Genomic DNA, 13,160 nt, shown 5'->3' with positions numbered 1-13,160 from the left:
GAATCAATAATAGTGCTATTAATTGGTCCCAGGCAGCTTCATACAGGCTCAAACCTCTCAGTTCGTGATTCAGGTCTATCTCATTTCCCTCCAGGTTTCAATCAGACAAGTATTATCTGAAGTCACATGAAGCAGTGTTGTTAGCTAGCAGACAGCTGTTCATCCATGGCTGAATGTCAATGTGCATGAAAAAAAAATATCGTTGCAACCTTCACTCATGCATACAATCATAGATCCTCTGAAATCACTCAGACTGCAATGGAGTTACAACAGCAAAGTATTTAACTTATAAAGTACATTGGCATCATTTAGATGCAAAATGCTACTTAAAGATAATTCATTATTGGTACATTGCACTGATCCTGACCAATTGGTTAGTGTTAGATGTCTCTAAAACTAAACTAGCATCATAGAATATACAGAATTCACTTCTGTGTATGTTTTAAAAATATAGTGAGCGCTAGTTAAAAGTCCACTATAACCATGGCTTGCTCCGTTCCCCTGGGAATTTTGCATCAGTTCAAGATGACTTCTGTTCTCTTTTAAGCTTTACAGTCTCTATAAATCTTAAAGATCCATCAGATGAATTTTTTATTGTGGAAGAGAATCCTGTTGTCAATTACTAGCAAAATCTTGCAATTAAATACATGGCTGCAAACATAACTATGTAATGACCCCCAAAACCTTAGACAGGAGAAGAGCAATGTGCTGAAGAGTATTATTCTTACTAACATCTCTCCTTATTTACTTATTTTCATTAACATTTGTTGAGCTATATGTCCTCAGGTGCCAATACTTTTTCATGTTTAATAAGATTCCATTAAAACCTCCATTGAACAAGTGGTAGGGCTGCAAGGTAAAGCACTCGACAGTATGTAATGTCAAAGGTAAGTTTGTCTGTACAATCAAAGCTTTGCACTTTGTGTTTGAGAGCCTGGACTATAGTCTTTCAATTAACGACATAATCACATGCTGGTTTTCTCTCAAAGAACCTAGTCTTATCAAGCACAAGGGCAAAACTTGTTGTGCTCGGTGGTCAAAGTGGTATCCAGCAGTCATTTTTACCCCCTTTGCTCAATATCCAGTTGCACACCTCTCAACCATGTGCAGACCAGGGAAAATCAGGGAAAACTGGAGAAAATAACGAGGGAGTTGGATGGGGAGTACCATTTCATTTGTATGCTAGGGCCCACAAATGCACAATATGTCCCTGCAGTGTTTCAACCAGGGCAAACTACCCACCATCATCATAGTGATGGTGAGGCAGAAATGCTGATGTACCAGATTCACTTACTCCACGATCTTCACTGTACTGTCTGAGCTAACTGACGCCCTGGAGCATCCCTTAGGCCTTATACACGGAAGCCAGTGACAACCCATATATTTGTGGACAGGCCACCGTTTTATGTCCTCAGGTTCCTAACCTGAGCGTTGCTGGTGAGCCCAGCCCCTACACAGAAGGGGAAGAGGAGGGGGGATGTGAGCTTTGGGAGAGCGCTGGCACTGGGGCTGGGTGTGCTCCCTTCCTTCCTACTCTCGTACGTTGACATCCTTTTGCCGGCTGCACAGGAAGAGTTTGAGGGCTGCAAGTACAGCATAGGACACACTTTGGGGATCCCATTACCGTAGTGCCATGTAGGTGTATTTATGTATTTAATGTTATCTGAAGCCTGCAATGGTAAAGTAACATCTTCCTGCATTTCATAATTGCCAAGGGCTTCTCGTAATTGCTCTCTCTTCAGAGTCAAAGGATGTTAACCCTCACCACAGATGGCTGCAATTTTAAACCATTTATTTGTACTCCATTCTGGAGATATTTGAATCTGACTTCAGACACTCTGACCCTGATGATCTAAACTCTGAATCTAAGTATTATGAAGTGTAGGATCCAGACAGACTGTTCAGGTTTAGCAGTGATTTGAATTCAGCAAATTGTCTCATCCGAGCAAAATAGTTGCTTAATATTACATATTTACATCTAATTAAAGTTTTCTGCCCTTCATTAATTGCATATGTGATTTAGTTTCTGCTTCCTTTTTAACTATGTCACGTAATTAAACATAACACCTACTTTTCCCAAGCCACTGGGCACATCTGCTACTCCTTCTAGCATATATTTAGTGTTGTAATGGATTCTCAGCCTGGCATGTTGCAATACCAGGTTTGGCTGGTACAACATCAGTAAGTGCTTTAAGGAAAGCAGACAAGTCTAAGGATTGCTTACGCCTATAAGTCTAGGATAATCAGGATGCATTTGCAAAAGAAGCAAATATGTTCCAGTTTTGTTTGCAGGTTGCTGCCTAGAGGTTAGCTCATTCGTTAGAGTATCTCAGAAATGGAGGGCTGAGTGCCATCTCAGGAGAGCAGCTTATCCAGTCTCCATGCTGGAGCAGGATCAGTTATCAATACTGAGAGCAGACTGGAAGTGAAGGAATATTTTTCTGAAACAAGCAAAATGCAAAGTAAAGTAGATTAATTAGAACAGCTTGACTTCAAAGTTGCTCTGGTCTTTAATATATTGATCACAGTGTTCAAAGATCTTCATGGTGGCTTTCCCCAAAAAAGGTTCCTAATTGAGTATTGGACTGTATTCTGATGAAACCTCATGTAAATTGCAAGAATTTAGCTAATTTGTCAGTGTTAACTGAATGTCAGAATTAAAGGCAGCTGCAGTGCTCAGTTAGTGTGCAAGTCGATGATTTGAACCTTCTTTTTTTGAAGTGAAGAAATAGAGTTGTACAGATTCACATGTGCATGGTCCATGAGACAACATGGAGATCCAGAGTATCCATCCCTTACTGCTGCAAAATGCAGCCGTTCCTACTGAAGTCAATAGAAAGAGAAGGGGGTTGAGACACTGCTTGCAGGTAGTGAGGAGAGTGGGAAGAGAGCTTCAGGACTTTAGCAGCTATGTGAGTTATCAAAGATCAGGAAAGTGCAGTCCCTCAGGCTCCCTGCAGAAGTAGCAGAAGTCTGTTCTGGGAAGTCTTCTCCCCTTTTCATGGTGTTTTTTGCTTTGTTGCTTCCGTAGGACAGACTGAGAACCTCCTTATCCTATAGGAGATAGGAAGCGGGTAGCAATTCCATTGTCTAAAAAGGGCTGTGTGATCTGATCCAGTGCAGGTGATTTGATCTGCACACGCTGCTATGTGCTCCCCAGCATGCGAGAAGAAAGGGAGCTATTGGACTGATGCCGACAGAAAACGTTACTGTGGGTGTTGTGGAAGCTGAAATGAAGGGTTAGGCATGGGTGGGTCTGCTAGTTTTGGCTGGGATAGAGTTAATTTTCTTCATAGCAGCTAGTATGGGGCTATGTTTTGGATTTGTGCTGGAAACAGCGTTGATAATACAGGGATGTTTTAGTTATTGCTGAGCAGCACTTACACAGAGTCAAGGCCTTTTCTGCTTCTCACCCCACCCCACCAGCGAGTAGGCTGGGGTGCACAAGAAGTTGGGAGGGGACATGGCTAGGACAGCTGACCCCAACTGACCAAAGGGCTATTCCATACTGTATGATGTCATGCTCAGCGTATAAAGCTGGGAGAAGAAGAAGGAAGGGGGGAATGTTCAGAGTGATGGTGTTTTGTCTTCCCAAGTAACCATTATGTGTGATGGAGCCCTGCTTTCCTGGAGATGGCTGAACACCTGCTTGCTGATGGGAAGTAGTGAATGAATTCCTTGTTTTGCTTTGCTTGCATGCAAGGCTTTTGTTTTACCTATAAAACTGTCTTTATCTCAGCCCATGAGTTTTCTCGCTTTTACTCTTCCGATTCTCTCCCCCACCCCACTGAGGGGGAGTGAGCGAGCAGCTGTGTGATGCTCAGTTGCCGGCTGGGGTTAAACCATGACAGTGGAAGAGGGACACTAAGAAAAAAAAATTGATGGACCTGATCTGCTATTAATTCTGGCCCTAACAACAGCTTATTAGCCAAAGCAAAGTTGTTTTAGCACTCTGGAGTCAGAGCTAAGGTAGGGATTTTTATGTTCCTTCCACTTCCTGATAGCTTTGCAAAGAGAAAGAAATAGTGCAAAAGCAGCTGTGTTGTGCTTCCCCTTCTCATTGCCTTTTTCCACACCAAACCTGAGGGTCACAGTGGCTTGGTGTGCACAGACATCTGCTCATGGGCAGCTCCTCATGAGCCAAGGGTGGCCTCACCTGTGGGACTTTTGAGCCCTCAGGCTCTAGCACGTACCCCTCTCACCCTGGAGAAGAGTAGTGCATATATCAGTGGCACTAATTGTATCTGAACTTGGATTAATACTTTTAGTTGAAAAAAATGGCAGAAAATACCAAAAAGCAGAAGCATTCATTTAGACATTTTAATAATGAAAAATATCAGCCTATTAGCTTGACATTTTCTAGATAAAAAGTTTCTCATTTTCATTTCAAGAGAGCACTGTTTTCATTTAAAATTGATCTACGTTTAAAAGAAAGGGTAACAAGAGAGGAACACAACCGAAACATTGATTTTTCTTTTGCCTGAGAAAAACCTTGAAGGCTGACCTAAAAAAAGTTTATCTGAGGTTGAGTTTTGTTGTTGTTCTTTTGCTATGTGAAAACTAAAAAGGAAAGAAGATATTCTGTTGTATTTTTCCTTCATTCAGTTCTGCTCTTTATCTTTCCTCCCACTCCCACCTGCCAATCCAATTGGGCTAACAAATTTCTTTTTGACCAGCTCTAGACTTGACTGAAAGAGTGCCAAGGAATGAGGCAGCCATTAAGTAATATTTATTCATCACCCTTATGCTTTCAGTAAATCCTCACCAAATGCTCAGTCTCTGAGCATAATCTGTCTTCCAGCTGCAAAAGGCCTGACCAACGACTCACACAGTGGCGCTCAGCAGAGTCGCATTCTGCTGCTCAAAGTGGAAAGCAGGGGTCTACACCCGGTATGGTCCTAGCGAGTTACAAACAGCCTGTTTCTTTCCAACAGCTAGTAAGACTGTTCCCATTATGAGGAACATTTTAGCAGGCAGGTAGCATATATTCCAGTGAAAATTACCTGTGTTTGCCGTGTGAAATCACAGAGTACATAACTCAGATGTGATGGTGACCTTTTCATCGTGTTACAAAAAGGAAGGCTTACTTCATCAGCTAAGCATGACACATGAATATATCTCAATTTTATTTCTGTCTACGTTCCCTTAGGTGAAGCTCTGAGCTGGCTGTAGCTTCAGTGACCCATCTAGAGCATTCAGTTCTTACTGTTCCTGGTGGAAATTTGTTTTCTTCTTGTTGTCATAGATTATGTTATTATACTAGCATATGCTGTTTGAACAGCTATTGTTAATGACATCAAACTGAAGCATATCTGAGATCACGTTTGAGCAGTTACAATAATGAGACTACTGTAATCCTTAAAATCATATCCAGAAACACTGTTTTCCTACCTATTCTGTGCAGAGAAAGAAATCAGCGAGTGTGAAGGAGAGAGTGAGGGGTGTGCATTTGAGGGGGAGAAAAACCTTTAGAACTGTGAATTCCCTTTAGGATTAATAAATCAGAAATGTATATGTCTACTTGGCTTATTTCATCAGCATAACTGTGTTGTGTTGTAAAATGGACCACAAGCATCTTGGCCTAAGGCTGCCAGGGGGTGCCTTGGGTGATTTCTGCTCTCGTCTAAATAAATGCCCTGCGATCTGTAACTGCGGAGACGTCCTTTGCCTCACTGATTCAATCTGGTTTTCCATGAGCATCTATTTGATGACTTTTGTTCTGTCTCCTTTTTAAACACTATTCGTCCTCTGAGCTGTCTGCTTTCACTTGTTAGTTCTTATCACTTTATGCTGATGGCATACAACTTTATTTTAGTCCATGACAACTTTGATGAGGAAGGGTTTTTGCAGTTACATAAGTCTGGTCTAGCAGAGAGCACGCACGCAATTTGGGCCAGGAGCCCTGTTCATGAAGGAGGAATGAGATATTAAATGAGCATCACCAAGTGAATTGATATGAATGTCTAGCAATTATTTAAGGCCTATGGAAGAAAAATGATTCCAGGTAATTGTCTTTAACACCAGGTTGCTTTGGAGTTGCTCATGCAGTTCAAACAATTTGTAAACTATTACCTAGTTATCATGATGGTGCACAGCAGCTTGAATTTGCAGATGAAGTTCACTACTTCATGAAGTTTTCACTTAGCAGTTAAGCTGTAAACAATGTGAATGTTAATATTTCTCTGTTAACCTCATCTAAAAAAAATTGATCGTCTGTTATGTGACTCCTGAATGCTTCTAATTATTAAAAAAGGGGGTTGGAAAACTGGTCTTTTACAGGTTATACCAGACTGCAGTAATGCTTTTCTGTATTTGCCAAGCTGAAGTTTGATTATTGTCCAGTTTATTCCCTTTGTACTGCCAGCACAGGCTTTTTGTCTTTCCAAGCATTTCATCTCTGTTTTGCTGATGCCTGGGTTTAGCTTATTTTGCCCTGTGTTTGCAGTACTGTTTTCTTCAGAAGCTGCAGGTCATGGACTTATCTGCAGATTCTCACAGACACTTCAGGTCAATGCGTTCCACTTTCCCACCACTATGCTGTTGTCGTCTTTGTGTTGCAAAGCAGTACATGTTCAGTGAAACAGTGGTATTTAACGTCTTTCTTCGTGGGCTAAAAAGTTATTTAGTACATTTAAATAACATGCCTGGCCATCCAAGGTCCTGCTCTAATGAAGACTTACGCTTAAGCTTGGCGTTACACACTCTAAGTACTGCCACTGAATTCAAGTGATTAATTAGCCAGAGGGATAAAGATCTGTCAAAGCAGAAGCCTTTGTGGATGCAGTGCCTTTAGGTAGACTTGTAACTTATTTGATGTTATTTACATAATATCAGTGTTCTAGTAGCTGAGATAGCCCAGAGGTATAAACAGGGCGAGAGCCGCAGAGGGGAAGAAGGACATTGTGGTTCACCAATAGACACAGTTAAAAAGACAAGTCCCGTTCCAAATTCAGGGCCAGGGTTTGTACATTCAGCAGTGTGTATGAGCAGGGGATGTTTTGGTTGTGCAGGTTACCTATTTATTCTGCATAACTGTGCAGTGGGAGGGGAATAAAAGCCTTCCTGCCCCAGAGTTGCCAGTGAGCCCCCCTGAAGTTTGTCTTTGAACCTTTTGCCCCTGAAGAAATCAATTTATCTCATATTTCCAATGCCCAATCTCACCTCCTTACCCAGATTTTCTGAGAATTTTGTCAAAAAGAGTTAAAAGCACCTTTAAATTTTAAACAACTTTCTGTGCCTGTGGTTTCAGAAATCTTTTGTGGTCACCACTGACCTGACCTGGTCCGACGTAAAAATCCCAGATAGAGCTTGCTGCCCTTGCAGATGTATTGTATTTAGCCTAATTTTATCTTATTTATGCTAGAGGGAGGTGATTGAAAGGGCAATTTGCAAAGAGAGCTTCTAAAGCTCTTTTCTATGGTGCCCGCCACCTCTGCAGGCACGCAGGTAAATCAGCTCAGCGCCCACTCGGAGACTTACTCATCAAGGCATTTAAGTATCTACTTGAATAACATTAAAGTCACTGGGAGTCCTTTAAAGGCTGCTTGACAAGAGGGAGGAATGAGCCCCTTTTGGTCTGAGGAGCACAGAAAGAAAACTACTTTGGCAAGACCACAGGTGACAAAGCAGAGGGTGCCTGTGTGAGGAAAGCACTGCCTATGAGTAACTGCAGCTCCCGGAGCAGCACGTCAGTGTTCCACGATCCACGAAGGACACCCCAGCTCCGCAGCATCCCAGTGCAGCCCCTACCGGGGACCCCCTGCCCACCCCTGGGAGGCGAGGGAAGGGAGACCGGCCATGCCTGGGCCTACTCACCTTCTCTTTCCCTCCTTGTTTATGCCTGTACAGCTGTTTCACAGCTGTAAAGCAGCCAGTTGACCTGGCCCCGGGGCTGGGGAGCTGCAGCGTGGCAGCATTGGCGGGGACGAGCTGGAGGGATGCTCAGCCCCATCCCTCCGCGCCTCAGCCTTCCTCTCTCAGCCTCTGCGCCCAGCACCTTGGTTCTCATTACCTATTCGTCTCAGAGAGACCGGACTCAGGAGAAATCTAACTGAGATTATTATAATTATTTTTTTTTTTTTTTAGAGTTTATTAAAGCATTGTCTTGTATAAGTTTAAGGAAGGGTTCAAACATGCTTTTTGAAGATTTATAATGCAGGCAGTCCTGTGCTACTGCAGACAGATGTGCCTGCCTGATGAAGTAGTAAAATAAATGTTGTGCTTTGTAAAACATAAAGCAATATTAAAATCAAATAAAGCATATAAAGCATAAATAATAAATGCAATGCCATGCCAGTTGCATTTTTGGCTTTCCAGTTAATAAAAATCTGCTCCATGCATCTACTTGAATGTCTCCACTGCTGCTCTTGTTAACAGTCATCTTAGGCACAATATTATGTATATGATGGCAGGAGTCCTCGTCTAGCACATCAGTTTTACCAGTTGACTTTCTTGGTCTGCAAGTAGGGTAAAATCTTTAAAGAAATGTTTACTGCTAGTTTCGTGATGTTCATTTTGTTGCGGGAAGGAAGAGTTTTTGTTAAAGACCAGGTAAAGCCCATTTTCCTCAGAGCTTTGCCTCCAAGTAATTTTTGCTTGGTGTTTAGGCTGAGATTTCAGAGAGAATAAGGTTTTGCCTTTTTCATGTTTGCTGCTTTGCTAGGGTTAGACCAACTTATACCAGCAGGGGATGAACATTTCTCCCCAGGCAGTCAATAATGTATTTTAAAGAGTTCAGGCTGCTGCAGGGTTCCTTCGTTCAGTGGTGAAGTGTCTCAATTTTGAAATGTACCAGTTGGAAAACAGATATCCTGGTTTGGCTTTTGACAAGCAGGCCTTCTAGGTCTTGCTACTCTTTTAAATAAAGTGAACCTGAGAGAGGAAGCTGGTTATTTCTCCCTGTGACCACTATGTACTCATCCTGTTTTACAGGAGGTTACAAAACAAGGCAAATTTGGTGGTCTTTGCACAGTCTCCCTGGAGCCGCGGAACTGAGGTGCAGGTTTTTAATGATTCCCAAAGCAGAATCTTGCCTGCTTGCCCTACAAGCACTTTACACAAACCTTTTAAAAGCATTAGAAAGAAAGTAGCGAGTCTAGAGCTTCATTCTGCTGTCAGGGATGTGAATCAGGACATGCACTGACAAAATCCATGTAAACCAATGTGAGGTCAGAATTAGGCTTGTCAGTTTGCACTGTGTTGAAGTGAATTGTCTAGACTGGGATGCTCACTCATGAATGCATCTGGTCATCTGTGTAATGTAGTAATCACTTTGCACAATGGGATGATAAACAATGTTTATAAATACAGTCTGTTTGTTTGCATGATTTTGAGCCAGTGGTTTGATACTCAAGCCCTAAGCTGAGACACTCACAGATATAAGTGCATGTTAGATGCAACTCATTAAGTTGTAATCTTTATTATCAGATGCTGCCTCCACTTAAATTGCAGGAGGGTAGGTGATGTATTTTTTTTCCACTTTCCTAGTCCATCTGACTTTTTGTACCCATTCAGAAGCAACCAAACCGAAAAGCTAAACCAGGAGACCAATACACTTACACAAAGACTCAATAAATTCTGCCAGCCTCACACTCCAGACTGTAAAGCAGAGATGCCTTCAGCAAGACATAAATGAGGTCTTCATCACTTAATGGTACTGGCATGCTATGAAGCTCTCCAAGCCGAGCAGAGTATTCAGAAAGGGACTTTCTAGAGTAGCCCCAAGACTCATGTTTGGGAGTTTCCCACCTGAGCATGCTAAGTTTGCAGACATGTATCTCGCTGGACAAAATTCCCTATTGGATGGGAACTGTTGTCAGCACTCATGGGAGGACCTTGAGCCAGGAGAGGAGGAGACATCGCGTAACTAGGAGCAGCACAAAGAGGAAGAAAACCCATTTGCTGTTCTAGAAAAGCTGATAAAAGAAAATCAAATGCTAGGAACAGAAAATGCATGATTGAAGCAGATGCTCCTGGCAGCCCAGAGTTTAAGTAAGCATGTGGTGGCAGGCAAGCCTCAAACCACATCATCTCACATAACAGGCACCACTCTTCATTATTATTGTTTTTTTACTGCATTGGTTGACAAAATGTCTTATGCACATGAATAAACCACTTAAACAGATGGGAAAAGTCCTGTTCTGTGCATCAAAAAATTAATGAACGGGGTCTCCGTTATTCATTTCACAGTAGCACTAGCACCTGGAGGTGCTGAGGATCACACGGATTTGGATTCCAGAGATCAAGTACTGAGTCAGATTTTCTGTAGCGCTCTGCTCTACAACTCTGGCCTAAAACCACCTACTAAAGAGACTTCTGACCTGCAGCACTTTAGAAAAAAGACTGCCTACATAGTGGAAATCTGACCCAATCCACCTCGTGACTTTGGTGATTGTCCTCAGCCAAATGGGGCATCAGGGAAAGGTCCAAAACATTGGCATAGGTTATCAGGTCCCCTTCTGTTTTCTCCTCTGGCAGCAATGTTCAGGCTGTTTATGAAAAGAAATATCTATCATCTTGCAATTTAGAAGCTGACTCTGAATCTCAGTTTTCCTCTCCTGCATGAAGATTTGAATTCGTCTTGGAAACTGGTTCAGCGACATAGCTCAGCCGGCACTGACAACTTCTGAAAGATATTCTGAGGCTTGACAAAAACAGCATAAAGACGATTAAATCAGCCTTGGAAGTGTAAATGTCTGTAACGTAATGACCTTAATGTTGGAAATAAACGTGTGTGTGTGCATGTATAAACTTACATAATATTTATGCATACATAATAAACATATACAGTAGAGACTGATTTTCAGGGCAATATTACACATCTTGACACTATCCCTTCACATACAAGTTTTGCTGATTCTTTCCTCAGGAAAGGCTTCTGAAATTTTCTCCCATACATGAGCTTTGAATTTTTATTGCATATACAATGCTAAATTAAAATTGACATTTCTGTGCCACCTGCAATGCAAGGATTGCTGTCAGGGACTGTTAACCAATTTAATGCCATACAGAATTAGCCACAAGAAGGAAAAATGTGAAGCTTTATATCATGAAATTCAATACTGTATTTATAGGAAAGGGAAATTTTGTTACTTGGCCAGTGAGTCTTATGAATGCTCTCCTGGAGGAAAAAAGCAAACTCATCTTTTATTTAGATGCTGATTGATTTATTTGTTTTCTCTGGTTAAAACACTCTTCATAGGAATTTTTGGGTTTTCTATGTCTTTTCCAGTTTGGGGCACTGTCAAATGCCCCAGGAAGTCCCTTCCCCTGCTGCAGTGGTGCATGGTAGAGCCTCTCGTGCTCTGGCAACACTTGCTGGTGAGAGAAGGACTAGAAAAGCAGTGTGCACAGATTTGAGTGGGTGCTACTGGCACCATTGCTGCTCCTCCTGTGTGAGGAGCACCTCTAAGCACTGCTCACCTATGGGGCTTGGTGATTATCACCTTCCCTGTCACTACAGGGACCTACACAAGACTCTTCACTTTGATTTCTAAGCATGTTTCTAGTTAACTCCCTTGAGAAGACAGCCTTAGAAATGAAACCCAGCTGAAAGCCACTGATTTTCCCTTAAAGTCACAGTTCCACCTAGCTGTGGTTTGGCTGGTTTTTGGTGGAAGGGGAGAGGGTGTGAAAAGCTTCACAGATTTCTTATTCTCAGGTGTTAGAGCTGTCACCAAGTCCTCCCTCTCACGTAGCTCCTGACAGGCCACTCAGGTGACATCTGGCCAGAAGGAGGGGAACAGCAACGGCATGAAGCTTTGGCTGGTCTGGCTGAACAGGCAGAGCTGTGCAGTAATCCCAGAGCACTGTCGCTGGCCCCGACTTTCGGTAAGTCATGTAGTCCTTCTAAGTTAGCTAGCACAAGCTAGCAATAATATATCACCCACAAAATGGTGGTAAGTTGGTTGTAAAAATGTAGTTACTAATTTTAAAACCCTGATAGACACAGTGGTGTTTTCAAGAATTTTCCAGGATGTCAGAAATCTGTTGTCTACCAACCTCCTCCTCCTGCCCTCAATTTACTTGGACAAATGTTCCCTTTAAATTTATTGTTTTCTAGTTTTAAGTCCTCACACCTGTGACCACACTGCAGCTGAAACATCTGTTCTCCAGTTTTGCAGCTGGAAGCTGGAGTCCCTCTCTCTCCCACATGTAGTGTAAAAGGTGTCAGTTACGTTTGGATTGGATCTGAGAGAATTCTCATTATTTTTTCCCCACAATCTTTACACCCGGCCTGTTGTGACTCTAGCAAACAGGCATCCGTTCTGCCCCTGGGGGAGCGGTGACAAACCACTTGGCCAGAAATAACGTGCTAAGGATTGGAACAGCCAAATCTTAGTGAAAAGGGGAACAGAAATTAGTCTTGTTTTGGCCTTTTTCCTCCTTATTGAGTATATGATTCTCTTGTCTCATCCTTTAACTATATGCTTTGCCCCTCAGGCTTTAAATCTTAATTTTACTGAAACCTCCAGCTCACAATCTTCCTGCAGACTGGGCTAAAACACTGCATAGAGGAGCAATGCACCAAAACTAATGGAAAACAAAATTATATTTTTCAGGCTTTAACATGGTGCCTAGAAAAAATATTTGACACCGTGGGTTGCTCAGCTGCTGGGGAAATGTGCTCTTGTGCCAAGAGAAATGTTCCCAAACTGCTGCTGGCCCTCGTTAAAGCTGAATGTATTTCTAGCTCTGAGTGTAGTGAATATTTGGTGACAAGTGTTGATGACAGCTTTTTAAGTGTTACGGCCTTAGAAGGAGAAATAGTTCTGAGCAAATGCTTAATCCATAGGCTAGATCCGTCTTGTTTGATAACTGGAAGCTTATAAGGAAAATGCTACAAGTCTAAAGGCCTCAAGGAGCCGAAGGGTGGCAGGATGCTATTTCTGCAAGCCTTTGGGGTCCTGTCCCTGACTTTAAGGATTTTATGAATTTCTAGTTTCTTAACTAGTGCTTTAATGAGAATAACATTTTGTCTTACTTATGTGCGGTATGGTTATGCTGTAATTACTAACTCTTTGTTTCTGTCCAGAGATGAAAGGAGCAGGTGTGGCTGGTATTTTGGCCACTTAGAGGAGGATCACAAAACTACCAAACCTGGATTCTGACCATAGTTCCATTCTGCAATAAAATAAAAGACAAAGTTCTTAGGTGACTAA

This window comes from Platalea leucorodia (assembly GCF_965183815.1).
Source record: "Platalea leucorodia genome assembly, chromosome: 1".
NCBI lineage: Eukaryota > Metazoa > Chordata > Aves > Pelecaniformes > Threskiornithidae > Platalea > Platalea leucorodia.
This window is presented reverse-complemented; position numbering follows the sequence as displayed.